The sequence below is a fragment of the Chenopodium album genome, chromosome 23 (assembly GCF_948465745.1).
Source record: "Chenopodium album chromosome 23, dcCheAlbu1.1, whole genome shotgun sequence".
Taxonomy (NCBI): Eukaryota; Viridiplantae; Streptophyta; class Magnoliopsida; order Caryophyllales; family Amaranthaceae; genus Chenopodium; species Chenopodium album.
In genome coordinates this window covers 13612445-13632536 of record NC_137856.1, presented here as the reverse complement: position 1 = coordinate 13632536, position 20092 = coordinate 13612445, and the positions used below count along the sequence as shown (strand labels likewise).

At 33.6% G+C, this 20092-nt stretch overlaps 1 pseudogene; it reads right to left on the bottom strand.

The window, feature by feature from the left end:
* Positions 1-2213: 2213 nt before the first annotated feature.
* The window catches only part of LOC145607067 (protein FAR1-RELATED SEQUENCE 6-like), a 35499-nt pseudogene continuing 17620 nt past the window's right edge, over positions 2214-20092 (bottom strand).

The following is a 20092-nucleotide window of genomic DNA, read 5'->3' as shown; positions in this document are numbered from 1 at the left end:
GCATTATTTTGTTTTGCAGTGAAGATGGCCCGGTGATGCTAAGCTGTGATGGGCATATAGCAAGGCTTAGTCTTTGTGCTGGTATAGCTTTGTCTAGGGGGCAGGTTGTTGACCAGGTATGAAAAGCTATTTTTATGTGTTTGATACAAACAGGGAAGTCATTTCAGTGTTTTTTGTGTTTGATACAATTTTATGATGTTTTTATACGTGTAGTACGTAAGGGTTGCTGCAAAAATGTATGAAAAGGTTTGGGCTCATCGATTCGAAGGGCGTAGTCGACGCTTCATGTTGGACCCCGCATTTGCAGTATGTGAAAATGTCCTAATTTTGTGGCTGAAATGTTTATTGTACAGTGTGGATGTGTAAAAGGTTTGCTTTGTTTGTGTTTGCAAGCATCGTGTCTTAAACATGAAGTCCACAGAGGAGTTGGACAGGGCGACTAGGGTCTACACTCAGCAAATGGTAGGCTTATCACCAAACCGCATTATTGTGGTAAGTTATTTGTCACGTATATGTTGATTTAGGGTGTTTGTTAATATATATTGTTGTTAATGTATATGTTAGCTAGATTAAATTGAGAAATATTTGACAAATACTGCAAATTTAAAACCTCATTTCCAGTGTTTTGAAAAAAGTGCAAAATTAAAAGCTTTGAGGAAGTTGTGAAATATTTGAAAGAAGAGGTGTTATTGTTTTTGTATGTAGGTTTTTGTGCATGTAGTCTTGTTGAATCATTGGTGGTGTGTGGCCTTTTCACTAAATCGGGAAGAGATTTTGGTGATGGACTCCATCGAGACGTTTACGTCTGCAGATCTCCAATCCGTTAATGTTCAGAAATTGGTAATCTTTGTGTGACTATCGTGTTTTATATGAATAAAATAGGTGTTACATGAACTGAGTTATCTGACTGTGTGTGTGGTTCTGACTGTGTGTGTGGTGTAGGCATATGCCATGGATTTGGTGTTCCACTTGCTTGACGAAGAATGGCCTCTTGGAACTGTCGGCAATACTAAGACCTCGCTTACAATGGATCAACAAGGAGACTTGTATGTGTTGTCTTCTTATTTAATTTATCTTTTTTCTTTCCAAAACTTGTACAACATTTTCTTGCTTATCCATGTCATGTGAGCAGACACAGCTGTGGAGTGCATATGCTTGCTGCAATAAAGCGGAATGCTGAGAGATTGTTGACCACCTTGACATTGGTTAGTGAATGCATCCATTTCTTCATTTGCTTCATTGTATATGGTTCATTTGCTTAGTTTCGACTTTGTTTTGCCTAACTCGTGTATGGTTGTTGGTTGAAATTAGGATCCAGATATTAACGTTGAGCGATCGTGGCTGCTGTATGAGGACTTAATGTGTGAGTTTAACGATGCTCGGGATGCTGTTGTGGCTGCAGTGCGGAAATGATGTACATGTTGTTGTATGGGGTTGTTTTGGATACATTTGAAGTTGGTTTTATATGGGTGCAGAGGCCTGTTTTGTTTTATTAACTGGGCCTGCACAGTTTGGCATATGTTTAAATTGTTTTGGATTTGGGTGGGCTTATTGGGGTGGCCAACAATGACAACTATATATAATTTCTTACACACGAAAAATTATTAATTCAAACACCAAAAATTATTATTAAAAAATAATGACATACAACCATAGCAGCAGTAGACCCTTGCTCCTGCTGTTTGGCCTTTCTTGGCCGTCCTCTCTTTTTCGTACCCTTCAATACAGGAACAGTTACACTCCCACCACCACAATTTCCCTACAATCATAACACACTCCAATGAAATCAATGAATTGTGAAAATTTAAAATAATTAAACAATCAGAAATTTACCAAGTTGTTTGTACGTGTTGTTTGTGTTAGTACGAGCATAGGCTGTTTTTTTACCACATTTCTCTGCAAATGAAAGGTAACGCTTAGCCTTGGGTCTATGCGCTTTTTTCCGGGATACTGGATCACCAACAGACAAGGGCTTATGCACTGACTTGGACATGTTGTTCTCATTCACAAAACTACCGGAAAAACAACCCTCCATCATGGGAGTTCCAGTGTTTTCCACTGGGTTAATGGATATATCCTCAAGGCCCAAAGCAGAGCTCTCATTCACAAAAGAATCACCAATATCAGAATGCAAGATCAAACCCGGCTCGTCCCCTACAGAATCCTTATTCACTGACGGACAAGATACCATGTCAGTGTTCTCACATTCAGCATTAAGAGTTCCCTTTTGGACAGCGTCGGTATTGCACAGCTTCATCCAAGGATTTCTCAAGCTTGCTTATTGCTTCAAATGCAAGCTGAACATACTCTGGCCGACTAGCTGCCTTCAAACAAACATTTTCAAACTTCACCATTATTCTATCATACCTGAAAAAAAATCTTCTTAGTTAGATCCCAATTCAAATATACTCAAATAGGTCTAGTATATCATAAGTGAAAATAATAAGTGAAAATAAAACTATAAGTGAAAATAATAAGTGAAAATATAACACAAATAGGTCTAGTATATATATCATACCTCTTCATTTCTTCAGTTTTGCTTGGATCATGGTATGCAACCTGAACACGTGTGTGACGCCTGTTCACATCTTTACGCCACCGCCACAATATATATTTTGAAGGCACTTCTTTTACCCCATTATCATCAAACACTTTAAACTGATGCCTACACATGATTCCATGACATTCAAAAAGCTTGCACTCACATAATGCATCCTTTGTTTCACAGTTGAAAGTTACAGTGTACACTATCTTCCTATCCATAGGAATTTCCTTTATCAATTCCTTATCAAAGAACCAGACCCTGTCTTGTACCAAATGTTCAACAACCTTATCAGACACCTCCTTTTTCCAAACAACACTCAAGTACATAAGCCTGGTACATTGTTCCTGAATCTCAACAAACTTCGCATCAGTGTACACTTTCTGGAACGTTTTCTCATATGAAAAACCAGTGATGGCATGCCTCAATCTTATTGCGCTGTTTGCATCGGCTTCTTTCTCGGCGTTCGCCCTGTTTTCCATGGCATCACAGTACCTCTCCGCAAACTCGTACAAACGAGTGTCCCTCTTCACGTACTTGTCAAAGAAGCTATTAATGCTCTCTGACCGCTGAGTGGTCTTCATCCCCGCCCAAAACAGGTGTTTCATGTTATGCTGGGATCCACATATGCCTCTCCTCATAGAGACCTATATATCACAGCAGAGTACATCAAAAATTATAACTCATCAAATCGGTGCCTATTGAAATCAGTGCGTATTGAAAGAGATGAAACAACATCAGTCATGCAAATCATGAACTAAAACAATTTATTCCATATACTTATTCCACACAAAAATTTCATTACAACCTAAAAACTTCAACTTCTAACCATTAACTAGAGGCCCACAAGCTAACAGCCATAACACAATGTATTCCATATACTTCAAGTTCAAACCATCAATGTGATCAGTTAAATAACAAACATAATATAAATACATAGGGGTTTGCATTGCTTCTTTTTATTAAAAGGTTATAATATTTCTTTAAATTATATATCACCATTTCTACTTGCTGTTTTCTACATAGTTTAAAGTAACGCAAAATAAAATAAGAGGGATTTGCAGGGAGTAAAAAATATCACCTGAAAGCCACTCATCCGATCCAAGCCCATAAGCCTCCATTGCTAATGTCCAATTAAGCTCAAACTCATCCTCGGTTAAACTGTCGTAAATTACATTCAGCAAAACATCATGAAATTCCTGGTACTTTGCGTAGCTTCCAAGCTTCGTACCAAACTTATTCACAATCTGCCATAAACACCACCTATGCCTGGATTTCGGCATCACACTACTCAGAGGTTTCCTCATTGCAGCACATTGGTCTGTCAAGAAACCAACAGGTTGTTTCCCACCCATGCAATGAAGCCAATTGCTAAACAACCACTCAAAAGTTTCTGTGTTCTCATGGGATACTAGAGCACAACCTAAAAGAATGGTATGTCCGTGGTGGTTTACACCCACAAAGTATGCAAACGGCAGTGCATATTCATTGGTAACATAGGTCGAGTCAAAGCACACCACATCCCCAAACTCTTCATAGGCTACCCTACTGCGCGCATCCACCCACATCACATCAGTTAGCCGCCCCTCGTCATCTAATCTGTACTTGTGAAAAAAAATTCTGATTATCTGAACACATCTTGTCTAAATAGGCAAGCATGGCATTAGCATCACCAGCCAACATCTTCATCTTCTTCTCCCGAGCCAATACATTCCTCAAGTCCCTCTCCGTAACAGCCATATTCTCAACCCCACCCCTCTCCTTCGCCATACTACGATGCACTTGTGTTACCTGAGTACCAGCACTACAATCATTAAAAAGCCTCCTCCTAACCGCATTTGTAATTTCTTCCTGCCGGTACATTGAAATATATCTAGACTTTCTGGGAGTTGGATTATGATTTTCATGTTCTGTGATTGCCTTCTTCACCTCCCATAAACCATCAGGTTTACACACAGCCCTCATTTCCACAGGACACCCACATTTCTTTGTCTTCCTCCTATTTAAATCCAAGGATAAGCCACCACCATACACCCTTTTCCCATTTACTCTTCTACGCAAGTCAGGCTTACCAGCACATTCACACCGCCAAATGTAGCTCCTCCTCTGACTATAGTCTGTTTTCCCATTCTCTGTCTTGAAATTGCCAACAGCTTTGAATACTCCAAATCCCCGTTGTTTCCCATATTTCCTAAAAAATTTATCAGCATCCTCCCAATTACCAAACACCATACCCACTTGAGGATGTTCCAGCAATTCTTCATAAACCCCTTCATCACTCTCAACAACACAGCGAACCGGTGTTGCTGCATTTGGACCATCCACAAAACCATCTCCAAAAACATCACCCTCCAACACATCATTCAATGGGGTGTCCATCACACCAACCTGTAACAATCATATACCAAACTTATTTACACACCCTAAACCATGGTGTGGTATCAAACTTTGCCCAAAATGTATTATATTCAACATAATTTTCTGAGTACTAACACCATAATACAAGGATAATACATGCATTAAAAACATATATTCACACAAGCAAAATCACTGGTACAAAATTCAAACAGTTAAACCACTGCTTAAAACTCCAAATAAATACAACAACACTTACATGCTTCACCATTAATTCAGTACATCAGTACATAATAACCTTTATTTATTCAACATGCAAGTCCTTTTCTTTCATAAAGTCAAAAAGTCGATTAATGGTGTTTCAATAACAAAAATTCATTTATATACCTCAATTAAGCCAACACCACCTAATTCAGAAATATGTTAGTAGTTTAAGCCACACTAATCACTAATCGATCTAAAACAAGTCAATTAAGCATTTACTACTTAAATCCTAAATTATAGATCCAAAACATTTACTACTTTCTAACTATCATAAACTATAAATCATTACAATCAATACAACATTAACTACTTTCTGTCTAATATTAGTAAAACAAACAACCTCTTAAATGATACCTTCAACAGTTCATTAACTATCTAATACAATTAATTAATACCTCATTAACTTCAAGATCCAACAAATCAACTTCCTCGACACTTCCACCATTACCATCTCCTTCATTCACTTCCATTTACAATTACTTCCTGCACAACAAAAATCCAACATTATCATAAACAAACCCTAACTTTCAACTTTTAACAAAATTTTATTAACTCAAGCTCATAATGTCAAACAAACCTGCTTTTTCTGGATCAATTCTTCCTGCTTCACCCCGACAATTTTGACACTAATTCAACCCTATCTTTCTCGCCAAAACCTATCTTTCTCGCCGCTTCTCGCCGCCGCCGGAGCTTGATTTCGCGCGTAATTGAAGCAAAAACGAGGGAAAGTAACTTCTCTCTCCTCACCTCTATTTTTTTTACCCACCTTCTTTTTCATTTACCCAACCTTTTTAATTCTCCTTTTTCTTTTTTACAAATAATATTAGTTTATTTGGGTATGGGGCATGGGTGTCCAATACCTGGTATGGGTCTATAGTTCCTCCTCATATAAATGCTAAAACAAGAAATATTAGTACTACATTTTTTGTCTCCTTCAAATTTTACCCATTTTCTCACTCTTCACTCCACCCTCTCTCTCTCTCTCTCCTAAACTACCAAATTCTCTCAAATGCCTCTTGAAAAAAAAAATCAAAATTCGCTTAGATCTCAATTAAAATATTAGATTTAAAAGATGAAGTCACAAAATCGAAGGAAATTTAATTAAAAGAAAGGTCGAAAATCAAATTGTAAGTTAATTTTTTTATTTTTTGAAGGAAAAAATTGCAAACCCTAACTTTTTTTTTACTTGTTTTTCAATTATTTTCTCTAGATAATAGTAGTCCACGTTTCTTATAATTTTTTGGAAAAAAATGTTATAAGCCTAACTTTTTATTTGCCTTATTCTTTAATAATATGAAATTTTAGTACTCGTAGTTCATGATTCTAAAAATTTTATTATGATTATGGTAGAATGATGTTTGGTCTTATATATTTTAAGTTGATTGAACTAATGGAGTGTGTCATTACTTATTAGCTTATAAAACTACTAGACATAAAAATACAGTTCAATTGCCCTAATATAATGGACAATTTGATCAATTTTGTAGGATTAAAGAAATGTAAATTCAGTTCGTAGTAGATTTTTTTAAAATGTTCATTTTCATTTTGGTAATTGTTCATTTATTTATAAGTACATGTTCATTCACGTATGAATAGATTATCATTAGAATTCTTCACAGATCTAATAAGAAATTTTCAATTAGAGTTTGTGATTTCTCATAGTTTTAATGGAAGTTATTCTTATAATAATTATTTAATTATTTAATAAGAATTTTCCATAATTATGACATAATTTAATTAAAATTGTTATTCGGTGAATTTTGGCTAGTAATTTTTATCTATCATAAATGTTCATTTTAGATGAGACTTTATGTTCAATTGTAGAAGGATTATTATTCAAATTATAATTGCCAAAAAAAATTTCAAATTATAATAACTAAATTTAAAGAAAAATTATCAATTTGATTTATGATATTGAACAATCAATTATCATTTAATATTGCTTATTTGTCACTTAAAAGTTAAAATTGTTATATGACAAATTTTGGCTAGTAAATTTAAATTTATCATAAATTTCATCATTTTAGATGGAATTTATGTTCATTTATGATCATTTTCATATTAACATATGTTCATTTAAATTTGATACACGTTCATTTTTTATGCATTACATGTTCATTCTCATCTTGAAAAAACGTTCATTTGCAATCTAATACAATATTAATTTTTTTATATCTAAGCATATTCATTTAGTTTATACTTGTTCATTCTCATATAAAAGAGATACTACCTCCGGTCCAAGTTAGTTGCAACTTTGGGGTATTATTTGTGAGATATAAAATATTCCAAAGTTGCAACTAACTTGGACCGGAGGTAGTATATTTGTTGCAATTTTTAATACTTGTTTGTTATTGTATTAAAAATGCTTAATTAAATTTTATAATTGTTCATTCTCGTATTGTAGATGTTCATTGGACTTTTGATATATGTTCATATTTATGTTGAAAGATGTTCATATAGATTATAATACTTGTTCATTCTCATATTGAACTATGTTCATTTCTGGGAATGTGTTCAAATTTCTTTTTGTAAATGTTTATTTTTTTTTTTGAAGGGTTGTAAATGTTTATTTAATTATCCTGTTTTGTTTATAGTGTACTTTGATTGTTACTAACATTTTTCTATACAATATTTTGAAAACTTATTACACGGGATAATGAAATAAAATAAAAAAAAAAAAAAAAAGTTGAAGATGATTATGTATATATTGAGAAAAAATATGTATAAATTAAAGGAACACGCATAAGCATCATAAGAGTGAGAGGGGTGCGACTGTATGACAAGGATGATGATTCGTCTATGTACATTTTATATATATACCAAATGTATAGATTGAAGGACAATAATCTTTTTGTAAGGCGCACATATGTATGATATGTATATTTTTGAAGTTTAAGATTTTCACTTTTTTTTATTGTTTTTATACTTAAGCATGTGGACATTTGAAAAGTTAAAAGAGTTTTAGTTTATGTTTAAGAAACAATGAAAAACTATCTAAAAATAAAAATGAAAAAAATAAGTATATAGACGTCATATTAAAAAGATTGAACATTTAATGTTACAAAATTGAACATTTAATGGTATAAAATTGAACATTTATATATATAAAAATGAACATTTTTATACATAAAAATGAACATTTTATACGTGAATCAGAATCCGAAGATTATAAGATGACGTCATTATGATAGAAGGGGGTGTAGGCAGAGCTACCTACATAGGGGTGTAGCTAAAAATTTGTACACGAGCAGCACACATCTTGAAGTAATAATGGGTTAAAAGTTTGAAACCCATTAACTCCTAAGTTTCAAGTGGTGAAAAAAGGGAGGAAAAACAAAAACCCACTACTGAGTAAATAGTGGAAGTGGCAGCATTAGAGGAAAACCACAAAAGGAAACCCTCAATTGACCTACTGTACTTAAAGGGGAAGTAGAGGCAGCAGCAGATAGACAGACACGGAGACGGAGACGCAGCAACGCAGCAGGGGAGACACGGAATAGCAGAGGAGACGAACAGCAGCAACACGCAGGGGTAGATGAACAACAATACCTCGCGAGCGCTATGACTGTGTAACACCCTAGAAATTCCTTTCCTTTAAATACCCACTTTACTCTTTAAAATACGATTTAGGAATATCTAATACATTACCGCCACCGTGAAAACGGCTAAGGCAACTATCAAAGATACACAGCGGAAGACTTAAAATTAAAAACCGTTTAAGCAAGTCAACTCAAAAGTCAACCAAACGAAAGTAAAGTTTAAAACCAAAACAAACAAAGTCAAATAAAATCAACTACAACTTGGAACCATTAAAGGCCCTTATTCAAAACCGTTCCAAAACCAAACCTTTGCATTAGTCCACACAGAAAATTTCATAAATAAATAAAGCATAAAACACATCGTACACTAATGGAAACTAGCATGATTCACTCTTCACTCATGCCCCGTCATGAATATGCTTCAATACCTGAAAAGTTTATCTCTACTTGTCCCCATTACTCTCCATTAAAAAATGGGTCATCATAGGGCCAAGATAAAGATATGGCCAAACACACAAACACACACACAATCAGCAAAGCTGAGTACATATGCGTAATTAAACACACTAACATGTTTTCACCTATCAACACACACTTACCTCAATGCACCTGTTTACAAGCACACACAACAATCAACAAGACACTTTAACTAGACACTAAATAATTCATTTAGCGTTGATTACGCATCGAACGGGTTTCCAACTATACCTCCCCCAAATAAATTGAGGTTAACTGACACAGGAGCTAACCGTGCCAGCGACAAAACACTTAAAGGTGGCGGAATTCCTGTGCATAATAATAAATAAAAAGGAATGTACAGCGGCCTGTACTCCATTAGAAGTTATAGTTACATGTAAAATCTCATAACTCCCCCCATTGTTCATACTCAAGGTATATACGTTCCAAGAGTTTTGGTGTGTAATCTCTTCCACTTTACGTTATTTACATGTTATTGGACTTGGTGATGACTCTCCAAGCATAATAAATCAATCAACAATAATTATTCAATCAACCAAACATACCAATGTAATTCTTGAATAATTAGTGACCACATATTATTTAATGTTGAACCCTTTTTAATTCTACCTCAGTGTCAAAGACACCTTAAACGCATAAAGCGCTAAAAATCCTATCCCTCGGTGTTAAAAACACCTTAAGTGCACAAAGGCACCAACATACAATTTATTTTTTGTGTACATATACACTTATATAGCTCCTTCCTCATGCTTAAAGCATCAATAAAAATTATTTGAACCATAATAAAAATCCTTTTTAATATTCCAAACATAATTAAACATGTACTTTAATTAATCATGCATCCTATCATACCATAAATAAAAGTGTGGTTCAAACACAACATGCCAAACATTAATTTTCCAACCATTAATCCATCTCAAATAAATCATGCTTTCTAATTTAATCATCAATATCAATAATCCAAAATTTTCAATCATAAATCTTAGCATGATACTATTTAGGATTAATTAAATCAAGCCTAGCATGATACTACATCACCAAAATATGCTAAGTACGTGAACGTACCTTAAGTATGATCTTAAAATCGCCACGACTAGTAGAAATTGCTTACTTCGAAGTCTCCTACACATTAAAATCATAATAGAGTATTAAAATCCACTCTAAACAAATTTTCAGCAATATAAACTATTTTAAAACTCCTCATAATTTAATTAAATTAAGCTGAAATTATATTTAAAACACCATAATTAAGTCCCAATTAAAGGGTAATTAAAATTCCTTCAAGAAACATAATATTAAGTGTTCTACATAAAATTCCAGCACTTTATTTTAATTAAAACTTGCTGTAATTAAGCCTTAAAACACTTAAAACAAAGATCTAAACCAATATACATCATAACCCTTCAATAATTCATAAATCAAGAACCTAGGGTTTCAAAAATTGGGGCTTTTTAATTAAAATCAAATCTGAAAATTAATTGACATAATTATTATAATCAAACATCAAAATCAAATCCCAAAACTCATAATATACACTTAGATTTAAGCATAGATTAAATTAAAATAATAAAATTAAGTTTTTTTTATACACTCGAAAATGGGGGAAAGAGAAGGCAGCCACCTGCTGCCGGTGGCTGGCAACGGTGGTGGGGGGCGGAAAAACAGGGCAGCCAAAAAAATAAAGGGAAAGGGGGAAAAGAAAAAGAAAGAAAAATAAGGAGGAGAGAGAGAAAAGTTTACCTTGGGTTTTTCTCCACTCTGGGCAAAGTTGATTTGCCTCATAAGTGAAATATTTATACCCCTTCTCAACCAAATCCCTCTCTCCCTAAACTTTCCTCTTTTAGTTTTTCCTAATCCCTTCCCTAATAAAACTTGTTAAAATTAAACTTTCTTAAAATAAAACCCCAACTTTTATAAATAAAGAAATTAAATAAATTTCCTTTTATAAAAAATATTAAATAAAATGCCGTAATTAAAATATTAAAATTATTTAAATACTTTATAAAATACATATTTTAAATAAAATACGTATAAAGATACGGGGTATTACAGACTGAGCTTGGAGCAGTGTTCTTTCTTCCCTTAATTTTATGCAATTGATTGAAATTTGGTTGTTTTAATATGTCTAATATTGAATCTTCATCAATTAGTTATGTTCTCTTAATCTCCATGTGTAGCTAATTCTCTTTGTTCTAGGTTAGGGATGTAGTCTTTTACAATTTATCTATGAGTTGAATTATATTGTTTGGGTTTGATTTATATGATGCAATTTGATAATCTTGTTTTAATTCATACTTTTAATCTGGCCAATTGATTGTATGTTTAAGGTGTTGATTTATTAGCGGAAGTGGACTTTCAATACTAGTTCATGGGATTATCAAACGTCAAGTAGTATGATTTTAATTAGGAATAGTTATACACTTGGGGTGGTCTTATTGAATTCCTATTCTTAATGAGTTTATTTCAATTGTTGTGATCACGGAAGTAGACATAATGTTGATTTAAATATACGTTTTCTACCTTGGGAGAGGATATTACATACTATTGGTAATTCGATCATTGCTACATTATATATGTTCAACCCTGCAATTAGTTTAATTTCATTATAGAGAGTAATTGGTGAAACCCGAAACCTAGAACTATTTCTCATATTTGTTTGCAACTCTAGTCATATCGTTTATAGTTTTAGTAGTACTTTTCTCATATTTTCGTCGTCTAAATAATATTTTAGTTTCTTAATTTGGTAATTGAGTAGACCTCCTTGTGGATACGATGCCTTGCTCACCCTATATTTACTATAATTGATCCATACACTTGCGATAGATTTAGATTCGACCAATGACCCGACCCAAAGTTGACCCGTGACCCGAAATGACCCGACCTGAAGTTGACCCGAGACCCGAATTTCACCCGACCCGAAGTTGACCCTACCTTTAACTTGAATTAATTGACCCAAATAGACTCGAAACCCAAAGTGACCCGAACAAAAATTATCTTATACTTGAAATGACCAGAATCTATTTAAGCTAAAGACTTGACCTTAGCAAACCGAAATAGAAAAAAACCGCAATCAGATTGACTTAATTTTTTTATTTATTTATTTGTAATGTGTAACCCAATGCATCACCCAAAGTTGACCCGAAAATTGGACCTGAAAATTGACCCGACTCGAATTAACCTGACCCGACAATTGACCTAACCCGAACTGACCCAACCCAAACTTGACTCGAACCGAACTCGACCCGAAGTGTTGACCCGATACCCGACCCGACCCGATTATTAGTCGACCCGAAATCAACCCGAAACCCGAACCGATAACCTTTTGACCCGACCCGAAGGACCCGTTTGACAGGTCTATCAAGAGCCAGTACGTATGGCACCCCTCCTTACAAAGTGGAATATTTCGCGCTTTTAATGTAATTTTTATTTTTACTACAATAAAATCAGTTATGCTTTCGTTTGTTGTTTGAATAGGTAAAAAAAACTAATATAAGAAAAAATCAAACTAAGGCCCTGTTTGATTCACCTTAATTTTGCTGAATTGAAATTATTTTTACTGAACTGAACTTATTTTTACTGAACTGAACTTAATTTTACTGAACTGAAATTATTTTTACTGAACTGAAATTATTTTTACTGATTTTCAATTATAATTCTTCTTTAAGAAAACTGAATTTTACTGAACTGAACTTATTTTTACTGAACTGAAATTATTTTTACTGAACTAAACTTATTTTTACTGAAGTGAAATTATTTTTACTTAATATTATTTTTTTAAGGTGAACAGAACAGGGCCTAAGTATCAAAAAAAAAAAAGAAAAAAAATGATAGAAAATCAAAAAAAAAGGAAAAAAAAAAAAAGCAAAGGCAAACATGAAATTTAACAACTTTAAAAGTTAGGATAAGATCTTACAAAAAAATCACAATTAATATAAATAAAAATGTAAAAACTATAACCTAAAACAAAAAAAAAACAATTTTAAAAATTAAATTAAATTATCTAAATCCAAAAAAAAAAAAATAGTTTGCGGACCAAATTCAAAATTTAACCAAAACAATACTATGTATTAAAAAAAACTCCTTTAAAAAAAAAAAACAAAGTTATAGTACAAGTTTAAAAAAGAAACCCATAACTTTTATTAAAATAAAAACTTATAAAAATTACAATATTTACCAAGATTTTCGAAAATAAGGAAACAAAAATCATCTAACAAAAAAAAAATATTTTGTAAACAAATTGAGAAAAAATAATATTAAATTTAAACTAAGAACCACGATGTTAATATATTGGAATATATGTAATGGGGATAAAATATTGTACATTGAAAATAAACTTTTTTAAAAAAAAAACTTTAGACAATGAAAAAATAGAATAAAAAATATACAAACTTTTTGTTTCAAAAAAAAAAAAAAAAAACTATACAGACCTATTGTTTCGAAAAACAAACCGTTGGCCTTACATATAAACCTTTCACATGACTGTTTATGAGGACAAGTAATATTTCCAAATTTTGCCAACTTATTCCAGTTCTTCTCCCCCAAAGTTGATACTTCATCCGTCCCATAATACTTGACATAGTTTTCACTTTCGTCCATACCATAATACTTGACACATTACTAAACATGGAATGGGACCACTAATTAAAAAAAAAAAAATTTCCCACATTTTCTCTCTCCTCACCTACCCCCACTCCCACCCTACTTGTTGTTTTCTTTTAATATAAAAACTATTGTGTAGCTCGGGCGATACCCAAATTACTACTTTGTACTTCTTTAATTTAATTATTATGTTCGACTGTTTTTATAGCTAGTGTGCGGTTTGGGCGTTGCCTTGGGTGTTACTGATTTTTTTGTACCTCATTATATATTTATCTTCTAATCTCGTGAAAAATAAATAAGACATATATATGACCATCAATTTACTTAAAATATGAAAGGAGCTGAGTATGATATTAATTATGTGAATTTAAAACATTAATCTAATTTGGTTGAGATGGTATTTGTATGACCTTCATTTGTTGGAGGTTACGGGTTCAAATCTAGTTCAAAGCGTAATTACACCTTTTAACATATAGACTTTTATACAATAAACAAATATTTCAAATAAACTCACTTATAGTTTTCTTAAACTACGTGTCAACGTGTCCACCCCAACGTTCCAAGTATTATAATGGGACGGAGGGGGTAAAATATTTCAAATGTAGGGGCGTGAAATGTAATACCCCCGTATTTTCATACGTATTTTCTAATTAATTAGTTAAGAAGTATTTTATAAAAAGGGTATTTTAGTAAATTTATTATTTGGAGCCAAAATAATATTTGAATTTTGGCGCCAAAAGCATTTTGAAAACTAATCATTATTTTGGATAAGATTTATTATCCACTTATCTTATCTTAAAAACCGGATTATTTACATATTTCGGATATTTTAATTAATGCAAAATTATATTTTATTTATTATATTAAATGGTTGAAAATTCCCATTTATTTAGCTAGGAAATTCGGATTTTCTATGTATAGAAAATCTGATTTTATTAGTTAATTATTGGTGAATAATTGGTACTTAATTAATTAATTAATTTTTTTTTGAAAACAATTAATTAATTATTTAATTATTCTATATTATTTACACAATTATTTTTATTCCTTAAACCGAGCAAAATCTTCCTAAATACTAGTAAGGGAATCTCCTAATTTCCTTAATTCTAATTCTCCATCTTTTTAGTATCCAATCATCATATTCTCTTGCCTTTTGTTCCTCTTGATTATTCCCCAAGTAATTCTAATTTTCTTATTATTTTTCATCACATACATACATTCCATATTCAAGTATACACAATCACCTTAATATCCAAACTTTCCTTAATTCTTTATTCACTTCTCTTCTTCCTACATTTTCCTACCATAATTCAAGCTCATACTAGCCTATAAATACCCCTTCATACCTCTCAAATTCTTCACACCAATTCTCTTCTTTTCTTCTCCTCAATTTTACACAAATCATCCCGTTTATCTTTGAACCCAATTTTTCGGGCACTTCTGGTCAGTTTTGGGGTATTGACGTTTCACAGAAGATTGTTCCTCTCAAAAAATCCTTGAGGTTAGGCTCAAGAATCACCCAATTCGAAGTTATATCGAAGGAGTTATAGCCTCTGCAAGTTCTGCCTATTATTTTCTACGCAAATCCAATTCTTCTCTTTTCCTTGGTTTCTTATCTTTTCTTCTTCTCTTCTCTTATTTAATTATTATTATTATTATGGGGGATTTATAAAAATTATTATGAGTAGTTTTAATTATATAAAATCATATTTAATGATGTTTATGAGAAAATAATTTAAAAGATTCATGTACATATAGTTGGGGGTTTTTAATTATTTGTTAACCTTATATTGATTAAGGTTATATTTATTTGTAGGGTGTGTTTAACCAAGATTCTTGAGGTTCTTTTGGTGTGTATAGCTAAGCAAGGATCAAGGTACGTTAGGTGGCTAGATACCTTTGAAAGTAATTGGTTTGAATAACATGTTTTATATGATTTGATTGGTGATTGAATTAAATTGATTTGAATTATGATTTTGAAATAAATTATGTTTGAAGGTATTGATTTTGATAAAAGTATTTTGAATGATTGATTTTTAAATCATGTTTTGAATTGTTTGAATTTCTTATCGTGTTTAAATAAAGGATTTGATTTTAAAAGGGTTGTTGAATTAAATAAAAGGTTTTTTCAAGGAAGAGTTATTGATTTTTAAATTTATTAATATGAGATTTTATCCTCAAGTATTTATTTAAGAGGTTTTGATTTTGAAAGTATGTTGAATTATTAAAAAGGAGTTTGAATTATATTGGATTTATTAAACCATTGAAATATTATTATTATTAATGCTTTATGAGCATGTTAGTAATCCCACTATGCGGATTTGGTTTATTGATAACACTATGAACTTTGTATGACCTAGTCTTTCCTCAATAATAGCCTTGTAATATAAGGAGACTAGCTTGGGGGTGTGCACACTTGGGTGATGAATTGGATTTAAAGAAATTGGTTCAAAAAGGAATTGGATTTTTAAAGTAATTGGTTTATCAATTATTTTGAATGTTGAATCATTGGAATTGGTTTTGAATTATGAGTTTTGGAATTATTGGATTATTTATTGGAAATTGGTTTTAAAACATGTTTGCGAATAAATTGAGTTTATATTATCTTGCACTTATTGTACTTAGCATATTTTGCTAACTCGTACTTCTTATTTGTTTTGGTTCGCCCTGTTTACCGTAATGGTAAGCAGTGTTGCTTATTTTCAGGTTGGAGTCAATAAATGATGCATTGGAGTCCCGGGATTGGTTTTCACTAAATTAGGAATTTGGTTATGTATCTATTTTGAGTACTCATAACATTGGTTACTATTATGGTTGTTATTAATAAAGAAGAGTATTGAAGTTTCCGCTGCAAAGTATTGTTATTTTTAGTAAGTTGAGTAGCCTTGCGTAATCACGCGGCGGTAATACGCCTAAGTCTATCTATACGATATAATTATACGTATTATACTAGTATTTCCGTAGAGGGAGATTCGGGGGTGTTACATGAAATTCTTGACCAACTTAGAATATAATTACGTGTGCAACAAATTTCATCCTATAGGAGAACCATAATTAACACATTTAGGGAGAATATGTAATTTTCAAATGTAATTTTGATAGATGTCTGATGATTTATTCTCTTCTTCTGTAGATCATAAAGGAAGTTACAAGGGGTTACTAAGGGAAGTAATAATGTAAAGGGGGTTACAAAACTATGCAAAATGGAAATTCATAACTATATTTCATACAAGTTTTATTTATAAAAAATTAAAATTAGAGAGTTTTTGCTAAAGAGTTTAAGACCTCTCTATAACGATGTACGGGTAACCCCTATCCCCTATAACACTGACAAAGTAACTCCCATAATAGCCACCCACACGATATAGGCAGCCATATATAATGATTAGTCACTATATCAAAATAACTTCCTATATATAGTTGAAATATAACTAGTCTTAAACCCTTGCGATGCACGACTCTTTATTGTATTGTAATTTTTTATTTTTGTAAAAAATAAAGAGAAGGTATTGCATGCGGACGGACGCACGAACTGTTTGGTACGGGAGGCTTGACTGATATATTTTACTCGTTGGCTGATATGTTTCATGTGTTGGCTGATAAGTTTCATTTGTTGGCTGATATGGTTTTTGTGTTGACAAAAATATTTCTTTTGTTGGCTGGTATGTTTTTTTCCCCTTTTGTTGGCTGATATCAGACATAAATCGGCTTATATGTTTCTTTAGTTGGCTAATATGTTTATTTTGTTGGCTGATATGTATATTTTAATTGTTGGCTTATTTGTTTTATTTTGTTGGCTAATATGTTTATTTTATTGGCATACCTGTTGCTTTTGTTTGCTGATATGCATCCTTTGTTAGCTGATATTTTCCTTCTGTTGGCTGGTATACTATTTTTTTTGATTTTTTTTGAAGAAGGCTAATATACTCTTCTTGTTGGATGATATACTCCTCTTGTTGGCTGATATGTTTTTATTAATGTCTTTAATGTTGACTGATACAAAATATTAATTGGCTTATATATTACTTGTATTAGCTGATATAGAAAGTATATACAAGTACAAACTATTGTAATCTCATTCTCTCTCCTAGCTCTTTCCCCCTCTTCCTCTTCCACTCTTTCTCTCTCCTCTTAGTAGCGTCTCAATCACTGAAATACGACCCTCACTCCATCTCCATCTCCTTCTCCTTCAACCACCAAACCCAAGCCACCTCACCCACAAACCACCGAACCCAGGCCACCGCACCCATAAACCTCCAGACCACCACACGTCCGCACCCACTAGGAATGGCAACGAATCAGATTCGGGTCGGATGGAGCTTCACCGCATCCACTCACTCCATTCGCTCCACCCGATCCACTCGTCACCAACCCATCACCCGCATTCGATCCATCCGTCATCTGCGGTGAAACGAGTGGATCGGATGCTTTAACGGATGATGATTATAAATAATAATTTATAAATTCATCAAAATTCATTTCAAAAACGATTTGAGAATTCCTCTGAATACTTCAAATACAGAAATTAAGGTGATTCACTATCAAAACAATTCCACATAATTACAAAATTTGTATCACTATTTCGATGATATATACTACTGAAATTAACTAACATTGTAAATTGGGGAGGAAACATCCTTATATTGCTTCATAGTTGGGATCAGCCATCACAAAATGGTAAGCAATATCCAGAAGTCCAGAACAAAGATGAAAACGCCAAGAAAAATTAGACTATGTCGATGATTACATTAGAAGAATAAATTTGACTGAGTGATTACAGTAGAAGAATAAATTAGACGAAATAAACCAGAAAATTACGTTGAACGAAACGAAATTAGAGGGAGGTGTGTGCAGATTGAGGGTAGCGTTGCCGTCGGTGAGAGTATCCGCCAGTGTCGCAGCCGGTGTGCCGGAATGGTGGTGAGGCCGGTGAAAAACTGACAAATAGAGAGACTGAGTCTATGAGAGTTTGAGAGTTAGAGGAGAGAGAGTGCAAGAGGTGGTGCTCAAATTTGGGGGTTAGAGTTTCAAAATTCATGAAGGTTTATACATCTATTTTTTTATAATATATAAAATAATCAAAAATACAATATATATTATAGTATATAAATACAATATGTTTTTGGGTGGATGACTGATCGGGTGATAAACGGGTGACGGATGAATTGGAGCTCCACCCGAATCCGACCCGATCCGTCACCTACGCTTCATGCATTTAATGCGGATTTTCGTCCATTTAATTAAATCGGGTGGATCGAGTTAGTGGAATCCATTTAAAATTGCCATCCCTAGCACCCACATACCGTCGAACCAGGCCACTGCCCCCACAAACCACCCAATCGACCACCAAAACACGCATCCCACAACAACCACCTGCAACTAATCTTCCATTTCACGGTGGCCTAATCTTCCATGTCCATTATCGCCGATCGTCTTAACCCAGAGTTCACGGTGGCCCGATCTTCCATGTCAAAGGGGGAATTCAACTTTGATATGTTTGTAGGTGATGGCAGATGTTTGGGGTATTTTTACCCTTGACAAGTGGACCAATGAGGAGGTGCCACGTGTCAGAGGCTGACAGGTCACCCTTGACCAATCCCCACCTGACACGTGGCCTCTCCAGATATTCCCTTAGAGTTGCGGCCTTCAAGGGCCCAATTCCCCAAAAATCCGCCATTTGGCGGCGCAGCCCATCAGTCCTAGGTTAAAATAACCTAGGAAGGGGCACCTTTCCCAAGGACCCTATAAATAGGGAGATATTCCCCCAAAATGGGGGACATTCAGAAATTTACTATCATTTATTACATCCTACTCTCTCTCATCAGAGAACACCTGAGCTTGGAATCCAAGCAGATCCTCACCTAAATTTCCGCACTTTTTATTCTCCTTCAAGTTACTAACTTGAGCGTTGGAGGCGGAGCACCACCCAACCGGTGTCTCCGTTGTTTTTGCAGGTACAGAGTCAGCAGGACCAGTCTTCGAGTTGTAACTCTCCCAAGGGACAAAAACACCCAAAACATTTGGCGCCGTCTGTGGGGAGAGTACCTCAAGATGGTTCAAAATTCTGTACCAATTCTCAATTCTATCTCTCTACGTCCGGGTACTCAGACGGGTAACCCGGAAGACCTGCAACCGGTAGGGTTTGAAATCCCTCAGCCTCCACCTCAGCCTCAGCCAGAGGTATTCACAGAGGAGGAGGAAGAAGAAGAAGACAATGATGTGGAGACCTATATGACTAAAGATGGTTCTCTCATCTCTAAATCCATCCGTTCCAGAGACCAGCTGGAACGAAATCTGGATCAGGCGGGCCCAAGCC